General features: G+C 33.5%; 1 long non-coding RNA gene across 1 annotated transcript in view; it reads right to left on the bottom strand.

Annotated features, from left to right (window-relative positions):
• LOC132679404 (uncharacterized) overlaps window positions 1–21,803 on the bottom strand; it is a 556,619-nt gene that overhangs the window by 123,241 nt on the left and 411,575 nt on the right. Inside the window, exon 4 of the long non-coding RNA XR_009610138.3 lies at window positions 18,845–18,945. This is a non-coding gene — a long non-coding RNA (uncharacterized LOC132679404). The remainder of the gene's footprint in view (window positions 1–18,844; window positions 18,946–21,803) is intronic.

Below are 21,803 nucleotides of genomic sequence, written 5' to 3'. Positions count from 1 at the left end.
GACCAGATGTTTTCTTCTGCATAAAGTGAGAATTTGGGGACAGCTTAATAGTAAATAACACATTTTTAAAGGCTATACAATCCCCCAGATTATGCTGATTTGGGTTATAATTTCTAATTTGATTGAGATGTTCTTGTAAAATTTTTAAAAACTAGTAAAGTTAAACATCTAAAAATAACACACTTGCTTTAAAAATACTCTTTAGCTTTTAGTAATTTAGTAATCTCTGCATGAATGAACTATGAAATTGGTACCATTTTCATTGGCTAATTTATAAATTACTACCGCTGGATACTGCAAAATGAAAATAATTTTTGTTATACTCTTCAGGGTATTTTGTAGGAAAGAAGCAAAGGTGAAGCACCATTTCATTTAATGTTTGACCAAAAGGACCACTTAATGTGGCACTGTTACAGATCTTAAAGGAACTGGGTAAGTGAATTTTATAGCATAGTACAATGAGGAAACTTAGAATAACTTGAATATTCCTTTTCTAGTCATGTTGGTCATCTTAAATGGGCAGGGAATGAACAAAGACTTTTAAGAATAAGAGTTCCAGGCACCTGGGTGGCTGTTGGTTGAGCATGCAATTTGATTTCAGCTCGAGCCCAGGGTCATGGGATTGAGTCCTGGATTTGACTCCACACTGAGCATGAAGCCTGCTTAAGATTCTCTCTCTCCTGCCCTCCTCCCCCACTCACGCTCTCCCTCTCTCTAAAAAATTAAAAGAAAAAAAGACTAAGTTCCATTTAGGAAGGCAGAGAAGGAAAATAAAATTGACACATAAAATATCCTAAAATTAATATGTTTTATTTTTTATTTTTTTTAAATTTTTTAATGTTTTTATTTATTTTTGAGACAGAGAGAGACAGATCATGAGCAGGGGAGGGGCAGAGAGAGAGGGAGACACAGAATCTGAAGCAGGCTCCAGGCTCTGAGCTGTCAGCACAGAGCCCCACGCGGGGCTCGAACTCACGGGCTGTGAGATCATGACCTGAGCTAAAGTCGGATGCTTAACCAACTGAGCCACCCAGGCGCCCCAATCTAAGTGTTATAATTACATCTTTTATGAGTAAAAAATAACTAAATATATTTTGCAATAATTTGGCTTGAAAGTGACCAATTTGGGTGTAGTTATTAACTTTGTCCTATACCCATTAAAACAGTGATGTATCATTAAAAAAAATCAAAATCAGTTTTTGGGATCATAAAGGCCACCAAGTCTATTACTGATTGCTTTCCAAGTTGGAATTCTCTTCTCTGTCAATTTCTGTGTGACATTAATTAAATTTTTCTGACATTCACACATTTCAATTATCCATATAGGTGAATATGATGTTTAAAAATCCTGTTCTCATTAATATAAAACAAAATGTGAGTTCTGAAATGATTCATTAGCAGAGAGATTCAGGAATGGAAAAAGTACAAGCAGTGTTAGGGTCATGCGAACACATTTATATATCAAATATCAACTATTAATAATGCTTTTAAGGTTACTTTTATATAAATGAGGTACTGCCATGGAGGGAGACATACCAAAGTTCTCAAAAGATAATGAACTCCAAAATTCTTAGTCTAAAGGCTTAGTTTGCATTACCTAAATAAGTCAATAAGTGTACTACCAGTTCATTTGGCTTTCTAATTTGCAAAGTCTATATAAATGCTATTATCACTTCTTTTCACCTATTTGATTGGATATGATGTGATTGAATTAAGGAGGATTCAGCTTAATCATCACTTTCCTGGCTCTCTTGGCTTGTGGGTCCACATTTGCCTCAGTCTCTCACCCCTAAATGGAAGAAATCTAAATATCTTTGGTTTTATTACTCAATATTAAATCACAATTCTGTTGCATGTTTTATTCTTTCTTCCTTAGTTGCAATGATAGATTCTCCGTCTTATTCCTTGCAGATCTGCTTAGAACTTTGGATGTTGAAATTGTTCTTCATGGTTGTATTTTTGTATTATATACCCAATGCTACTTTGTATATTGAATATTTAAAAATCCATACATTACTGTCATAAATTCTATCCTTATTTTTATAGATGTCCCTTTATACTGTCTCTCATTTTATGCTATTTTCACAATATTTCTGTCTCATCTAGCAAAGGGGACAATTATTTTTTTAATGTTTATTTTTCAGAGAGAGACACAGCGTGAGTGGGGAAGGGACAGAAGAGAGGGAGACACAGAATCTGAAGCGGGTTCCAGGCTCTGAGCTGTCAGCACAGACCCTGACATCAGGCTCAAGCCCACAAACCGCGAGATCATGACTTGAGCTGAAGTCAGATAGATGCTTAACTGACTGAGCCACCCAGAAGCCCCACAAAGAGGACAATTATAAAACAAATATGCAAAATGCACAACTTTCCTACAAGCAACAGAACAACTAGTTAAAATACTAATGTAAAAGGTTAAAATATATCCATCATATAAAATAATAGCTTATTATCATTAATATATAAAAAGCACACTCATAATTTGAAAAAAGCCCAACCAAAAATAAGCAAAGAATAACAAAAGTAAGTGACAAAAGAAAAAATATAAAGCCACTAAAGATATGTTAAATTATGAACTGTTAGTTGGTGAGGGTTTTTTAAATGGTCAGTCTAATGTATTTCTTAGGAAAATGTAAATTGAGACAAATATTTTCTGAGGTGATTTGCAAAATATAACAAAAATCTTGAAAAGATCCATAAAATTTGATGAAATAATTCCATTTATGGATTTTTTTTGCTAAAGAAACCATGAATGCATACAAGGAATTCTGTATAAAAGCAAGAAAAATGTAAGTCTAAATACCCAAGAAAAAAGTATAGAATTAATACATAATATTGTAGTAGAGACTAGTACAACAGAGGAAAGGGCAGTAGAATCAGAATGCTTAAAATTAAATCTGAATTTCTCACTTATGAACTGTGCATCTTAGAGTCTTCATATAATCTTTATTTACCTTGGATTTGTCATCTATGAAATGTGAATAATCTCAAAATATTAAGAGGAATAATCTCAAAATATTGACAGGATTAATGAGATAATACTATAAGCACTTGGAACAATGTCTACCATGTAGAGGCACTCAGTAAAATTTATCTATTGCTGTTTGATGAAATATTATGAAGTCATAAAATCATGTTGTTAAATATTAGTAATATGAAAATTATGAGCATTATGTTAAGTAAATAAGTATGAATCATATAATATTTCAATATAATGAAGTCAATATTTTTGAACTATCTCCTAATAATGTTCCCTTCCTGTAGTCTAGTTTCTTTCCCAGCATCCCTTTTTCACTCATAACTTCAGAAAATGGGAGAGTGAATGCCACCAGAGAAACAGAAGCACAGGCATGTACTGATATGACAGAATTCCAGTTACCACAGTTTAGTTAGACAATACTAGCTCCCAAACCAATGTGGTTTAACTTTCAGTGATAATGGTATATTAACTGTGAGTAAGTGCATAAAGTATATACTCCACCACTAGTTCTGTAGTCCACAAATCACTATATAAATAATAGATATAAACTATGATCAGTGACCAATCACATAACTTCTTTCAAAGTCTGTTGATGATTTGTTATTGTGCAAATGTTAGTTCATGAACAGAGAGCAAAGCATGTAATTGTGTTGCCTCCTTGTGTCCAGATAATAAATCCATCTGACATAGCTTTAGCTTACATAAGCTTACTCCTGACTTCAAAAGCCACCTTGGGATGGAGGGAGGGAAAACATTTTAAAAGGGACTGACAGGGAGTTTAAATTTTGAATATACCGAACTCTTACCAGAAATATTTTAAAACCAGGATTGGATATAGGTTTTATTTTTGTACACATTTTTTTACATATTACATATGTATAACATTTGACCTCTCTATGATTATATAAAAAGGACCAGAAGAGCCAAAGTGATATTGAGGAAACAGAACAAAGCTGGAACCATTACCCTTCCCATTTCAAAATATATTACATAGCTATAGTAATGAAAACAGTTGGTACTGAATAAAGACAGACATATAGAACAAGAGAACAGAATAGAGCCCAGAAATAAGCCTACACATATACAAATCAATTGATCTTCAACAAGGGAGCCAAAAATAAGCAGTGGAAAGAGAATAGTCTCTTCAACATATACTGATAGGAAAACTGGATATCCACAATGCAAAACAATGAAACTGAACCACTATATTACATCATACACAAAAATCAACTCAAAATGGATTAAAACCTGAAATTTTAAAACTCCTAGAAGAACACATAGGGTAAAGCTTCATGACATTGGTTTTGGCAATGAGTTCATGAATATGACATTTAAAGCACAAGCAACAAAAGCAAGAACAAGTGGAATCACACCAAATTCAAAAGCTTTTGCATAGCAAAGTAAACACTCAACAGAGTGAAAAGGCAATCAACAGAATGAGACAAAATACTAATAAACCATATATCTGATAAGAAGTTAATTTCCAAAATACGTAAGGAATTCCTACAGCTCCAGAGCAGAAAAAAACAATTTAAAAATGGATAAAGGACTTGAGTACACATTTCTTCAAAAAAGACACACGAATGGCCATTAGGGCCATTTTTCAAAGGTGACCAACATCACTAATCATCAGAGAAATGCAAATCAAAACCACAATGAGAAATCACCTGGCACCTGTTATAATTAGCATATATATATATGATAATGATATATATACATAACTACATATGGTGTGAATACATATCATTATATATACACACACACATATATATACACATACACATACACATACACATACATATACATATACATACACATATACATATACATATACATATACCATGCAAACAATAACAAGTGATGGCCAGATTGCGAAGAAATTCTAACACTTACAAAAGAACTCTTAAATAAGAAAACAAATGACACAGTTAAAAACTGGGCCAAATACCTTAGCAGATACCTCACCAAAAAAGATATAAATACGGTAAATAAACACATGAAAAAAATGACCCATGTCATGCCATCAGGGAAATGCAAATTAAAATGACAATGAGATACTACCACACACATATTAGAATGGCTGTCACCCAGAACACTTGTCCATGCCAAATATTGGCAAGGATAGAGAGCAACAGGAGCTCCTCTTCACTGCCAGAGGAAATGCAAATATTGCCCCTTTGGAAGACAGTTTGGCCATTTCCTACAATAATAAACATACTCTCACCATATGATGCAACGATCTTTCTCCTTGGTATTTACCTAAAGGAGTTGAAAACCTAAATGTCTGCACAAAAACCTGCATGTGGCTGTTTATAGCAGTTTTACTCAAAATTGCCAAAACTTGAAAGACACCAAGATGTCTTTCAGTGGGTCAATGGATAAATAAACTGTAGCACATCCAGACAATGGAATATTATTCATTGTTAAAAAGAAATGAACTGTCAAGCCATGAGGAGACATAGTGGAGGCTTAAATGCATACTAAGTGAAATAAACTAATCTGGAAAAGCTACATGCCGTGTGACTTCAACTATATGACAGTCAGGAAAAGGCAAAATTATGGAGATGGCCAAAAGATCAGTCATTGACTGTGGTGGAGGAGGAGAGGTGAACAGGCATAGCACACAGGATTTTTAAGACATTGAATATGCTCTGCAAGATGCTATAATGATATTTGTCATTATACATTAACCCATAGAATGTACAACACCATGAGTGAAACCTAATGGAAACTATGGATTTGGGGTTATTATGATATGTCAGTGTAGGTTCATCCTTGGTTAAAAAAAAAAAAAATGCACCAATCTGGTTAGTGATGTTGATGATGGGGAAGGCTATGAATGTGTGGGACCAGGAAATATATGGGAAATCTCTGTACCTCTCTCTCAATTTTGTTATAAACCTAAACTGCTCTAAAAAATAGGTCTTTAATAATTTTTTTTTTAAAAATGAGGGAATAGATTTCCCTCCCCTCCTTTCCTTTAGGACATTTACTTTAGAAAACTTGAAATTGCTAAGTACTTTCTCCTCTTTTTGAAATGTATATAAATTCTTTTGAAAGCCAAGTAGGCCTTTTGTCAGCTTTATAACCAGGCATGTCTCTCTCAAGTACTTGGAATCCTTCTCTGTGAAATATAAGGATCAAAGGAGGTAATACCATTATCTCTGGATCTCTGTGGAAAGGTTGGTGCCTAACATATGTGGGCATCTTGCTTCAAGTTACAAAACTACCTCCTGTCATAAAGATATGAGAAGTTTGCTTCTCCTTTGGGTAAAGTTAATTAGCTAATCTCAATCACCAGGTAAATAAATTGAACTAAGTGTGAGAAATGGTTTTGTTAAATCTTACTAGAGGACTGGTTATTGGTTATCTTCACAACATGTGTAATGGATTGGATATGCTTGGTTATATAAAAGGTTGAGATTTCTTTCTGTTTTTGTAATCTCAGCAGATTGCCTGTAATGTGCATCACATGCTGATTTAATGATTACTCAATAACAAAAGTGTTCTCTTCTTCTATTACTTTTGTGGAGTGGTTTTCTGGGTTGGGAGATTTTTTTTTTTAATGTTTATTTATTTTTGACAGAGACAGAGACAGAATGCGAGTGGGTTAGAGGCAGAGAGAGAGGCAGACAGAGAAGCAGAAGCAGACTCCAGGCTCTGAGCTGTCAGCACAGAGCCAGACGCGGGGCTCAAACTCAGGAGCTGTGCGATCATGACCTGAGCTGAAGTCGGCTGCTCAACCGACTGAGCCACCCAGGTGCCCTGAGATTTGGTTTTAATTAGATTTCTCCAACACTACAAAATATTCCCCCACAAATGTTATAATTTAAATGATTTTGTTTGATTTGAATCTAAGTTACTTTCAAAATTTCACTAGTAATAACACTGTGATAAAATATAACATTAATATTCATCTGAATTTCTAGTTTTTCAAACGGCTTCAAACAAAGAAACTGAGGCAAAGATTAAACTTTATTTAGCTCTTTATAAATGTACAGTAGTCTCATGTACTATGTGTTCCTGAAAATATATATAAAAGTAAAACACGCAAAAATCAAGCAATAAATTTACATGTTATAATGGGGGTTCCATTCTCAGATCATTAGAAAAAGATAATATTCCTACTTGTTGTCAATGGTTACTTTCTTACTCCTAAGAATTAAGAAATGTGTACATAGTTATAAAAACATTAAGTAGATAAAGCATTAAATCCCAATAGGTTCATTTTCTGAAATAAATTTTACCTTACATTCTCACTTTTCTGCCTTCCTCAAAGTGACCCTTAATAGACAGATAACTTTTTAAAATGTATAATAGAAGGGCGGGCTGATGGTGATTTTTGCAAAGGAATAAAGAGCAGGAGATTATAATGCTGATTTTGATGCTATTTTATCACTTTTCCTAAAACTTTTCAAGTAAAGATTTAATGAAATGCTTGCTAAAAGTGCTGTTGTAACCAGTATTCATAAAAAAGCTCTAGGAAACTATGCATTTTCATCTTACTGAGAGCTATTAATTCTTACCATTTTATTATAGGAAAGTCAATCAAACTCAAAAGTAGAGACAACAGTTTAATGGACTCTCATATACTCAGCTTCAGCAATTAACAATTCTTACTTCACCTATACCTATACCCTACCCATTAAGCACCCCAAAAGTAGTTTTTCACTTAAAAATATTTCAGCATATAACTCTAAAAGATCTCTAAAAGAAATCTTTTACCAATGTAATCATATTGCCATTTTACTATATTATTATTTTCACATCCCATAATATTAAAAATAATTTCTTAATGTAATTAACATCTCCCTGGTTATCTTTTCTAATTTTTTAAAAATTTGTTCACATTGGAATCCATATAAAGCTCACATATTTTAATTGGTATATCTTTTAAATCACTTTTTATCTGTTGATTCTCTCTGCCCTTTTTCTTCCCTTAGCGTTTATTTGTTGAAGAACCCAGTTCATTTTTCTGTAGAGTTTTTTCTGTACATCCTACATTTTGCTGATTGTATCCTTGTGTTATCAAATTAACATACCACTCTGCTCCCTGGATAGCCTATAAAATGGTAGTTAGATCTAGAGGATTGTTGAGACTCAAGTTTGATATTCTAGGGGTTCTATACTTCCACCAGAAGATACATAATGCCTGATGTGTGTATGTGTGTGTGTGTGAGTATGTGTGTGAGTGTGTGTGTGTGTGTGTGTGTGTGTGCGTGTGTGTGTATATGTCCAAGTGTGTGTGATGTCAGCAGCCTTTGGTGATCATTATCTAGATCATTTAATTCAGGTTAAAAATTATGATTATCTTATTCTATAATTTCTGCTTTCATGTCTTAGCTAGAAGATTTCTATAAAAAGAAATTTTATGAATTATTTGATTATAGTAATATACAGTTCATATAGAAAAATTAAGCATAGATTCATTTATTTTATTTCCTGTATGATTGCTTCCCTACCATGTTCCAAAGGTGATCAGTGAACTTGTAGTGTTTATTTTATTTTGTGCTATTATCCTAAACTTACAGATTTAAGAACATTAAAAGAGTTTCAATACATTGCAATCAATATTCTTGCTAATGTTCAAAGATAACTGTACTTAACTATTCAGAGTCTCCTGGAGTTCGTTTTCTGAGTCCTTTGACAGAAAACCAGCAATCTGATACTTCTTTGTTTTTTTTGGCATAGTAAGATGTTCTCGGTTCAGTTTGCACACTTTTTGCTCTCAATCTAGAATCAGTCATTTCTCCAAGGAACTCTGGTTCCTTTTATGAGAAAAATATATTGGGGGCACCTGGATGGCTCACTAGGTTAAGCTTCCAATTCCTGGTTTTGGTTCAGGTCATGATCTCATGGTTCCTAAATTCGAGCACTCCCACATCAGGCTCTGTGCTGACAGTGCAGAGACTGCTTGGAATTCTCTCTCCCTCCTCCCTCTGTCTCAACACAAATGAATAAACATTTTAAAAAATGATTCTCTGTCTCCCCCTCCCTTTCCCCCTCCCCCTCTCCCATTGCAAGTGCACACAATTTCTCTCTCTCTCTCAAAAAAACATTATACACACACACACACACACACACACACATACACACACACACACGACGAACTCAATCTGGATACCAGGGATTCTCATTGCAATTGGATTATATATCACTTAAATATTTTCATACTGATTGTTACTTCTTAATTGTATCTCACCTTTTAGTCAAAATCTTTGAAAATATTTTTAGAATTTGGTATACTTTCTTTGGATTTTTTTCTCTATAAGTTAATATATAATATAGACTGAGATCTTGCAAGTCTCTAATTTTTTTGTATTGCATTAAGTTTTAGAAAACAGAAGACTAAATACAATCAAGTATTAGAGTAAATAGCACAAATTCCTTAAGAAATCCAAGTCATGAAATTTTCTTTGCAATAAGACACATACCTAGGTAATTGAGGGAATCAATTTTAGTACTTTTGATATGCAAGACACAGACTAATTACTCTTTAATATGATGCTTGATTTATTCACCATTACAATCCTATTATGAGGTACTATTATTTTCCTTTTGTTCTAGTTGTTGAATCTAAGCCCTGAGGGTGAAATAATTTGTCCATCATTCTCTAAGAAGTCTTTTTTAAAAATCATTGTCATACTGTTTAGAGATAAATATTACCAAAGTATAGTCTAAATATCTGGTAATTAGCTGATATATGAACGTCCAAATTTGATATAAGAAAGCATTTTGTGCTAATGATAAGACAGGATGGGTTCTCAAAATATATTATGTAACTTGAAGGTATGATTGGCTATATGTAGGTCTGCTGTATTGAAACTTGGAGGCTTGATAATGTAGTAAGAAATGGAAAGTGGTAGCAAGCAACTATAATACAACACTTTCCTTATATGAAAATAGAGTTAACAGAATTGGTCCTTGAGTACTAACGGGGTTTTTCTTCCAACCTAAAAATTAAAAAATAAATCATAAAAATAAACACATGGAGATAACTGACTGACTGACTGACTGACTGACTGACTGTTTGTGTGACTTCTGGTCTGTTAGATTCCTCACTCCCTAAGGTTACTAAAAGCATCCAACTTTAGGTCCACTTCAAACGAACAAGGCAGGTAGAGAGACACCAAGGAGACATTCAGGCACATTCTGAGTCCAGATACTTTTTGAAGACCTTATTTCTGGACTGATAACGACTAAAATGGCAATGGCCTAAGGTGATTAGCAGTTATCTTTCTTCCAATACCAGAACGTGGACCCATTTCTGTGGGCTGACTGGACAGAATGGACGGTGTAGCTCTTGATTTGACAGATAGCTCTAGCACCATATGTAAACGCCCATCTCACCAAATTCTCAAAACTGACAATTATGACTTTAATACCTAAATTTCCTTCTTTAAAAATATTCACAAGGATTATATTAATCAGTGAAAATGCTTATAAGTAAAAAAAAACAAAAACAAAAACAAAAACAGACTGCTGTATTAAGCAGTATTGATATGTAAAATAAACCTACATGCAGAGAACTGCTGATTCAACAGCAACCAAATTATCTACATTCTTTTTTTTTTATTATTAGCATGAAAATAAATGGTTGATATATTTTTGCTGGAAAGTTGAAGAGCCAATTATGTAGGGCAGTGGTTTTCAAAATGTGGTCTCCACATGAGCAAACTCAATATCGCAGAACAAAATCAAGTATAAGTAATCAAGAACGCACATAAACAAAAAATATTAAATGGCAATATATGATAGCATTTAAAAAAGAATGATGTTTCATGGCAATTAAATGGCAATATATGATAGCATTTAAAACATAATAATAATGTAATAAGACAGTGTGGAATAGAAAGTGGCATTGAACTATGGTAGGAAGAACGATGGTGTGACACCCTGGGATGAAAATGTCATAGTAAGCGCAAAGATCCTGAGGTTGGAATAATCCTGGCTTTTAAGGAAAGGGGGAATATTGGTGGGACTAGAATAGAACAAGCAAATGGAGGAGAGTGGCCAGGTGCTGATAAGGGGCAGATTATGCCCTTATTTTCCACAGGAAACAATGTTTTCTTCTAAGTACTTTGGGTTATAGCCCTAATAGCTTACTTTTTATCACTCCTATCATCTTGTCCAAATCACCATATTCTCTCTTTGTTAACTACTGTGATAATTACTTAACTGGCTCCCCTGTATCCTCTCTTTCACCCCTTCCAAGCTCTGCATTGCAACTACAGTGATATTTATATATGTAAATTGTATGTGTATTATGTCTCCTCTACTTAAAATCCCTCAGTGACTTCCTATTGTGTTTAGAATAAGTTCTAACACCTAATTGTGACCGGGGTAAAGGTCAAGTGAATTAACAGATATTGGCCACTAAGAGCAGTGCTTGGCATATGTGCAGGACTCAGGGAATGTGAATTAAATGTTTGCCTATACAAATATGGCATGGCATTTTTCTCCATGTCTAGACTAACTCCTCTTTTTCTCTTTTCTAGTGCTCTGTTAGTTACAAACAACCCAACTATGGAAGACAGCTGTGATACCTGGATTACAGGGCCCAGAACGGCAGTGGAAAATGAGCTAGGTTGGGTTGTAAAAAAATAAGGGATAGCTGGAGACTGGGAAGTTGGAAGATATAAGTAGAATTAAAAGGGTATTGCTACTACTGTATACAGTTCCAACTGAGTATTCCCACTGGGAGAGCTGTCCCATGGTTGAGAGATTTTTATTTTTTCCAAGGGAAGTAGAAATCATACTTTTATAAGAAATGTCTGAATCTAAGCTTGTAAATACTGGCATTTAATTAAACTTTTAACTGTACAGGCACAAAAGAACTCATCCACATGCCAGATTCAGCAGCTGGCTGCTAGTTTGAAGCTTTTACTATTATGGAAGGGGGGATATAAGACCAATAAGTTTTGATGAGGATATGAGAAAGAGATTTGGATCATCTAATTTTGTTCAAGAAGAATAGAGCCAAGGTCTTGAGCTATATATCAAATAATTCTGTTTGGTTTTTCTCAATAAAGATCACACATTTTCAATGCATACATAGGCCAGCTACTGTTCTTAAAGTGTTACACATATTAATACTTAAAACTACCCGAGAGATGGATACTATTTTTATCTCTCATTAGTGATGGAGAAATTGAAAACCAGATAAACTAAGGATGTGCCAAGGACCTCAATTCAAGAAAGAGATGGAAAAGGACCATAGAGGAGTGTACTATGAGGCTCTAGGTAATTTTGCCTGGGATCTGCTTTACACAGCATCCACTGATGATTACTAGTCCCAGCAGACCATTTCTAAGAATTTCAAAACATCACATAATGTGTCTGTCCCAGCTTTAATAGTAAATAGGCCAGCTTGTTCTGCAAATGCTTATATATATTTTCATCTTTCTTCCCTCATCTTCATGCTGTCCACACCAGCCCACCTGTTCCATCAACCCTCAAACAAGGGTGTTACTCCTTCCTTGGGGAATACAGCCACCAATACTGAAGCACAAGAATGCAATGACATAATGGTGATTGCTTTTTTTTTAAATCAAATTTACACAGAAAATGCATTGCCAGCAAGATCTCTGTCAGGTCACAGCTGTTTCACAGTGAGTCATCCATCACTCTCAGGACTATCCCACATGGACCAAAGCAATGAGATCCCACGCACCAGGGAATAAATAAAGTTATGCTAACTCAAGAATGCCTCTCATCTAATATTTGCAGGAATCTTTTATACTGGTTAGGTGAAGAGAATGCAGCATTGCTGCATCAACATACTATAAGTATTTTTAGTGAAACTCTAATATTAGAATTTTGAAAATGAATGATTACCTCTGCAAAGAGAGTACTGCATTCTACCAGAGTTTTGGGAATTTATACACTTTCCTTTGCCAAACAAGAAAAAAAATCAAAAAGTTAAATTGCTTTTAATAGGACCCACCAATAGGCCCTTAATAGGCCCAGTAGGAGAAATAGACAACTGTCCAATAGTAACATTTGAATTTGGTCCAAAACTTCTGATATTCACAGAATATATCCTCCAATTGCCTGTTATAAAGCCTGAAATTTCCATTCTATGCAATGAAGTATCATGCCCATGAAATAGTAATAAATGGTCATGAAATATTTGCAGTGATTGACTTATTCTCTTGCAAAGATAAAGCCTTTGTGTGGAGCTCCAAATGGAGAGCTTGGGTAGCCTAGGCATTAAATATACTGTCAAAAGTAGATAGGATATCACCAAGAGAGAAAAAAAGATGCCAAATAAAACACCACTTTGATAAATATGACCAGGGCTGGCCATGCTGCTCTATTTCCTTGGAAAACAAAATTAGGAAAACAAAGAAATAGAAAAGAAAGAAAGAAAGAAAGAAAGAAAGAAAGAAAGAAGGAAAGGAAAGGCAGTGATCAAAAACCAACCAACCAAGCAAAAAACAGAACAAAACTAAAAATATCAAGAGCCAGTAATATGTTTAACAGTTTGACTTGGAATGCACATGCTACCAACTTCTCTTATAAGGTATCGGTGTAGGTAGACTTAGTCCTTTGAAACCAGGAAGTTTATTAGAAAGTTTTTAGAAGATGAGTACTCATTTCTCTATTACCTATTACTATTTTATTTTTATGTATTTTTTAAACTAATTTATCTAAACCACTATCATCTCAATAGGTAGTTAATATAAAAATTTATCAAGTTGAAATTTATCTTTTTTTAACATACTAAATCTTCAAATCTTGTTTATGTTTTACACTTATAGCTCATTCTAATTGTAAGCTACATTTTCAATGGCTAAAGTGAAGTCAGTCCCATGAAAGCAATAAAGTTGTATTTAATGGAAAAATATTATTAAATAATTCATTTTTTCAAATGCAAATTAATTACAGTTAAATAGAAAATTAAGTTATTTGCTTGTTCCAAACATATTATAAGTTTTCAATAGATATTTGTTGGTTACCATAATGAGTAGCACAAATCTAAAGGATTGGGTCATGTTGAAGGGTTTACACATAAGATAAATACATTAACATCTCCCAGTAGACTGAAAGAAAAACATTGAAGGAAAAATTCTAATTCAAATTCAAACCATAATCAAAATGAAGCACTTCTGTGGGAGAAAATATCTGTCAGGACAAAGATCCTTCTATATGTCCAAGCTGACATATAGAAATGAAGACTACACCAGCTTTTTATTTAGACTATATGAGAATATTAGTTCTTCCATTCATTGTCTGGAGTGTCAATATTGGTAATGAAAAAGGTTTGCTCTTGAAAATCTAATTAGACCTACATGTTCTACCTATGACACTGGAATAAAATCAAGGGAAATTTATCTCTAAATGATAATAAAAACATCAATATGTTTATCATTAAAATAAATGGAGAGAATAAGTTATAGTATCATTTATAATGCCCACTTAGGTTATTCATATAATAATTTACTTAATCTGATTTTCAAAGTTTGAGGATAGCCATGTATAGAGATCACTGATTCAGTGACTTTATAATATTGATTCTTCTACCACATGAAGAAATAAATATATAAGCTTGTGTTTAGTTAAAGGGTATAACGGTATTTCTTGCAGTCACCATACATTTAGAGTGCAGTTAATTCTTCCCTATGAAATTACAAATAAACAAATCATGGTTGACCAGAGAAAAGATAAACATTATGCCTTAAATATTTACCCAGAGCACATCAACTGAAATGCTGTGGGAAATACATCCTCTGTTGTTTTAACCCAGACATTTCTTTCCCCTCTATTTGCAAATTGTCAATACCTGCTATGCATCCACATTCTCAACTGAAGGCATTACTGCTAACTTCATTGAAAAAATTGAAGTAATATAAAAAATTTCAATAGCCCTGACCACTATATCTACTCTCTGATGCATATTTGTACCCATTTACTCTATGTGAACATCCTGTGTTCCTAATGAAGGCTGACTTTTTCATTTTTACATTAGATTCCATCTTCCTTCATCTACTCTCCAGCAATTAATTCACTTTTTTATTATTAATATTTCTCTGACTAGTAATAAAGTTTCATTAACCTATATTTAATATCTTCTCCCATCTTAAAAGAAAAGGTCTGTCTTGACACAAACACCCCTATGGCTATTTCCCTATTTCACTGCTGCCCTTTACTGAAAACTTCAAAAAAAGTTATCCAGCCTCACTATCTGCAAGTCTTCTCCTATTCCTTCCTACTCTCTCGAACACACTTGAATGAATTTCACCCCATCACTTCCCCTGAAACTTGTCTTTTTTGTCAGTGACCTCTATATTGATCAATCTAATGATCAGTTCTCAGTTAATACCTTTCTGAGTTAGATTATTTCTCTTTTCTAAAACATTTCTTTTTTCAGGAAAATCACAATGTTCTTGTTTTCCTTCTATCTCAAATATTCTTCTCCTGATATCTTTACTTTTTCCCACACTCTGAACATTTGGCACACATTAGGACTGAATCAATGGAATTATAATTGAACATTAGAATTCAGTCTTTAGAACTATTTTACAATCAGTTGCATGATTTCTTCTAGTTTCAAGGCTTTGAATGTTGTTACTTTGTGGGCAACACGTGCCTTTACAGCTCCAGTCTGGAACTTTTTCCTATCTCTGGGCTCATACATCCCAACGACAAGTTGGCTTCTCTACTTGGATATCTTATAGGCATCTCAACTTAAAACCAGACTCCTTGGGGCGCCTGGGTGGCTCAGTCGGTTAAGCGTCCGACTTCAGCTCAGGTCACGATCTTGCGGTCAGTGAGCTCGAGCCCCACGTCGGGCTCTGGGCTGATGGCTCAGAGCCTGGAGCCTGCTTCCGATTCTGTGTCTCCCTCTCTCTCTGCCCCTCCCCCGTTCATGCTCTGTCTCTCTCTCTGTCTCAAAAATAAATAAACGTTAAAAAAAAAAAAAAAAAAAACGAAAACCAGACTCCTTGTCTTTCTCCCTGGGATGTTTCCCATGTTATCAATCACTAATCATTCTTCTACTTGTTCAGGTAAATAACCTCAAGAGTAATCCTTCACTCCCATTTCTCTCCTGCCCTGTATCCAAGTTGTTTTGTAATTTTGTATTTATCTGATTATTAAAGAGTTGACTATAATTCTAAATATATATTTACTTTATATTTTATCTATTAAGTGTTCACATCTTTTATCCATTTTCATTTTGGAGTGCTGCTCTTTTAGTTATTTTTTAAAACCTTTTAAAAAAATGTTTATGTATTTATTTTGAGACATAGAGAGTGCAAGCAGGAGAGGGGCATGTTTTTCATGCTGCCTGCACAGAGCCTGACGTGGAGCTCCATCTCACTAAGTGAGATCATGACCTGAGCCGAAATCAAGAGTCAGACGCTCAACCAACTGAGCCACACAGGTGCCCCATGTTTTAGTTATTCTTTATTGGTATGTACTACTAGTTCTTTTTGTCTAGAATAGAAATTGCCTTATTGCATTGTTCTAGAGTTTATAAATAGTATAGTGTCATTGTTTGAAAAGAGATGAAAAATACATAAATATAAAGCAAATTAATTATAATCTAAAATCCTACCACCCTGAGAAAAATACCATTAATATTTCAGCGATCATCTTTTTAAAAATACCTCTGATTAATAAAGATAATTTTAATAATAGGACCATAGCACATCTGAAATCCTTGCATTTTATTTTATTTATGTGTTCCCACTGGCGACATTTACCTAAAGCAGTTTCTTTCTTTTCTTACCTTCCCTTTTTCTGCTCCCTTCCTCACATCATCTCCTGAAAGAGTCACCCTATCTCCTACTGCAGGTATACACTGTGAACAAGCCACTGAGTATTCTTACATAGCTCTCTAGGCCAATATAATCAAGCCTCACGAAGGCTATATAATCTTTTTCTCTCTCTCTCCCACTCTCCCCCAACACAGAGATTTTTAATAATGACTGATTCTTGTCAAATACATATATAAATAAGGTACATCCAGAGAAGTTCTCTGTCTCGTCTTCCCTTGACCCCACTTAGGCAACAATTTTTCTTCACTTTTTACCTCATCCCCATCCTTTTTTTTAACTATAAACAAATATATTAATTGTCATTACTTCCTTCCGTCTTTTCTTAGATGCATGGTAGTATATTATACACATTTCCTCCAACTTGCATTTTTTTCGTCTAAAAAAGCTGTCCTGGATACCACTATGTAGTATGTAATATATAAAGTTCTACCTCCTTTCTTTTTAAAGGACCCTAAAACTTCATTGTGTGGATGTATTCTAATCATTCAACTACTTCTTTGCTGATGGACTTTTGGCAGTAATTGGAGTTGTTTATATGTTTTTTAATATTTTTATAGTGTATCATTCTGTTATATTCCTAGGAATGGTATCAATAGGTAAACTCATATATAATTTTTCTAGATATGGAATTTCACATTTCCACTGACATGAGAAAACTTTTTTTCAAATATTGTCGGCAAGTATTGTTTTGTAAAATATAGCAAATACCTCAATGTAGTATCACCTATTCTTATGAGTGCCACTGAACTCATTTTAATATGTTCAAGGGTCATTTGTATTTTTTCCTTATAAACTGTCTTTTGCTTATTTTTATATCAGGATGTTGTCCTTATTTTCTTGCCCTCTGCTTCTTCTTACATAGTTATAAATATCACTGGCTTCTTGCCACTCTCAGTGGCTGGACTCCATCCAGTTATACCTTATACTTTTGGGGATTTTTCATCTAATTTATTTGCTTATAAACGTTTTATTTTTGTATAATTTCAAATTTATAGAAAGGTTGCCAAAAATAGCACAATGAATTTTGTGCTTTACCTAGATCATCAGTTGGTATATTTTGCCTCATTTATTTGCTCTATTTCTCTCCAATTATCTATATATAAACACAAATACAAACTACTTCAGTATATATTTCTTAAGAAGGAGGAGGACATTCTTCTGTGTAACTGTAGTACAACTGTCAAAAATCAGAAAATGTAACATTGATATAATGCTATTATCTAATTCACAGTACATGTTTAAATTGTGTCAATTGCCCAAATATCTACTTCTTTTTTTCCACTTCAGAATCTAGTCCAGAATCATGCATGGCAGCTAGGTGTCATGTCGCTTTAGTCTCATTTAATCTTGTACAGCTTTTCAGTCTCTCTTTGTTTTCCTTGATCTTAACATTTTTTGAAGAGTATAGGCCAGTTATTTTGTACAGTCTCCCTCTATTTAATGTATCTGACATTTCCCTGTTAGATTCATCTTATGCATGTTTAGCAAGAATACCACAGAAAATATGCAGCCTCAGCATCAGGAGAAATATGAGGTTGGTTTGTCCTACTGTTGGAGTTGTTACCTTATATATTTACAAAGTGTCCACTAGGTTTCTTCACTGTAATATTACTTTCCCCCTATATAATTAATGTTATTTGGGGGAACATATATTATATAAATATCCTGTTACTCACCAAGCTTTCAACCACTAGTTTTAGTAACCTCTGACGATTTTCTAATTGAATTTTTTTCTTCTATATCTTATTAGTTGACATTCTGTTAAAGGAAGAACTTTCTTTTATAACCCTTTAATTTACTTATTTATATTCTTATTTATATAAGCATGGACAAATGGATTCTTATTTTATAATCATTTGTATCATTATTTCAATATATCCTCAAATAATCCCAGATTTTTCCAAAGGGAGACATTTAAGCTGGTTTCTTTGCCCTTTGATTATATCCCCATCATTCTTTTAACATTTTGTTATCCTTTAACAGAAAAAGATGTTGCAGATTCATCTTTTATCCTCCATGATCCATACCTGGAATCATTTCTTTTTCTCTGAAGTACCCTCTGGTGACCAAAGAGACCTACCTGCTTAGTCCATGACTGCAGAGAAATTCCAGAGCACTTCAGTAAGGGCTGTGGATATTTTTCAAAGAAGTTCCACCTGAGCTTTAACCTTCCGAGGGCCCCTATTGGAGAATAAAAAGAAAAAGTGAAGATAGGTGTCTTGGGGAAGAAAATAGGTTTTCCTGCCCAAACTGGGAAATGGATCTGACTCTATTAGCTTTTTAGAAACTCCATAAAATTTGCTGAATTTTTATTGTCATAATTTCATAATTCTTATTTTTATTTTAATTATTTTTATATTTACGTCTCTCATTTTGTGACTTGCTTTTACATATTAAAAGTATTATTCGTTTTCCCTACTTTTTCCTATATATTTATTATTCAATTTCTTGCTTTTTGATTTTGGCCATTTTTGTGAACTGGGGTATATTAAACCAACCCTCTTACCAAGAATAACTGTTAAATCTGTGTAAAACATTTAAAAAAAATCTATCGGAAGGCATTAGAAAAATTAAGAAACCAGCAAGAACCAGAGAATTAAATGTTCCAGAAAGGATGGACATGTAGATGAGTGAATCCAACATTCTACTCCTTGAGGCATTTTCCAATCTATAAAACATAGCTGAGAGATGGAGAAGTTGAGCAGAAAATAGTAGCTAAGAGGCCGAAAAGCTGAATAAAGCTTTTGGAAATCTTAAGAGACCACAAAAACAAAAATCAGAAATTAGAAATCACAAGGAGAAAGAACAATGATAAACAGCCCAGGATTCCACTGGTACCACTGAAAATTTGCAACTTGGAGACAGTAAGGGCAAACCAGAAATAAAACAGCCTTTACAAATATTGAAATTTTTGTTTGAATTAGGTTAATACCCTATTTTAAGAGTATCAACTCCTGTATTAACTTTTGACCAATAAAAAGGAAATCTTAGGTGGAGAATTATAACATCATCAGAACCTCAAATGATCTTTATAAGAATTCATGATCAGTGTTTTTTATTCTAGCAAACAACTTTGGCATACCAGACAACACCAAATGTCCAAAACAAAACAAAACAAAAATATAACATAAGAAAAAATTATTTGATCCAGAAATTGGATTTAATTATACACTAAATCTAAAATAAATAGTATATTGAAATAACACATTTGATAAAATAGCGAACAAGACGGAGAATTTCAGCTGAGAACTAGAATCTCTGAAATAGACTCAAATAGAAAATTTAGAAATAAAAAAACAAGGTAACTAAAATTAATACTCAATACATTGATTTGACAGAAGATGACCAAAAGTAAGGATTAGTGAAATGGATTGATAATAAGGATATAAATATCCATACTGGAATACAAAGAGAAAAAATTTGGAACATGTAGAAAAAAGTACAAGAGAAAGAGGAGAGAGAAGATGTGGTGTTACCAGAGCTTAGAACCCCAGGAGGTAGAATCAAAGTGAAGACTACCTGTAGGAAAGGGAGGTCCAAGCGGGATCAGGAGTCAGATATGATCTCTACGCACTACAAAGATGTCATACTGAGCAGACCTATGGTGGCTTCTATTTATCTTCCATCATCCAATATTTCACATCTCCAACATGGAAGCAACTGTACAAGAGAAGATGGGAGATGGAACTCCCTATGTTATAGAGTACAGATGTGAGGGTAAATGAATATGAAAGCAAATCATCAGTTAACCTCCACAGATGCCAACTTTTCAAGTTTCCAAGGATGAAGCTGATTCTCCTGCTCCTATTTTCTTACTTATCTTTGACCACTTTAATAGAAAACCAAAGAAAAGAGTTTAATGCCTGTGACTAGGATGATGGTTCATCCAGATTTCCCAGATAGAAGCTAATTTGAAAAAAATACATACATTGAGATTAGTCCAAAAACTACCAGTGAAACAAACAATTCAAGAAAGATAATGAATTAAAGCACTCTTTGACTATCTCAGTACTAGGGAGTAACATTCTTCTTTAGCAAAAATATGCAATCTAGTTTCTGTTCCTAGATACAATATACACTCAGTCACATCTTTCCTCACCAAAGGAAGTTACATTTATCTTAGCCCTTGGTTTTTGCTTTGTGGAATAGGATGCCTGAGAACATGTGGCTTCTCAGCCAGGCCTGAGAACAGCCATAGGAAAATGGCTCATTGAATTCTAAAAGGATGTCTTCAAAACTTTATTTCATAAATTATATAACATCCTCTTTAGTACTGATTATTAAATTTTAGGTACAAAATTAAATATCATTCAGAAATATTTGGCTTGAAAACTTTGGAGAAAATATTTTAAGTGAAATTGCTTTTCAGGTAGTAAAGAAATGGAACAAGTTCGGGAATTAACAAAATATATTATTTTTATCAAGTAATAAGCTCTAAAATAACTGGTAATGAAAAATCATGTCTTCCTGATTTTTGTGTAACTGTGCCTAGTTGTTAGTAGGTAAAGAGTTTGACAATGTTATCTTTGAGCTAGGACCAGGATTATAATCTTACAATCTAACATTGAGTAAAGAGTAATTATGTTCTTAAATTTTCAAATTTATTCATGAGTCCTACCATGTACCCATCATGGTACTAAGCATGAGACTTATGAAGAAGAGTATGACAGTTTCATTCTCAAATTGAACACAATCTAGTGGAAGGGGTAGATTATTAATAGACATTTTATAAGAAATAATTAGTACATTTTAATGAAAGATGTGTAAAGAATATTATGAGATTTTTGGTTAAGAAATTCTTTGCATAATAATAGAATTATTATAGAATAGTTATTAAAGAATAGAATAATTTCATTGTATATTAAGTAGAAAGCAAAGGAATGAAAATTAGATTCATAGCTTATTTCTTTTAAAAAATTTTAATTCCAGCATAGTTAATATACAGTGATATATTAATTTTAGGTTACAATATAGTGATTGAACAATTCTATACATTACTCAGTGTTCATCAAGATAACTATATTCCTAATCCCATTCAC

The sequence above is a fragment of the Panthera onca genome, chromosome A2, assembly GCF_046562875.1.
Source record: "Panthera onca isolate mPanOnc1 chromosome A2, mPanOnc1 haplotype 2, whole genome shotgun sequence".
Classification (NCBI taxonomy): domain Eukaryota; kingdom Metazoa; phylum Chordata; class Mammalia; order Carnivora; family Felidae; genus Panthera; species Panthera onca.
Note: the sequence above shows the minus strand (reverse complement) of the source record. Positions and strands in the feature narration are given on the sequence as shown.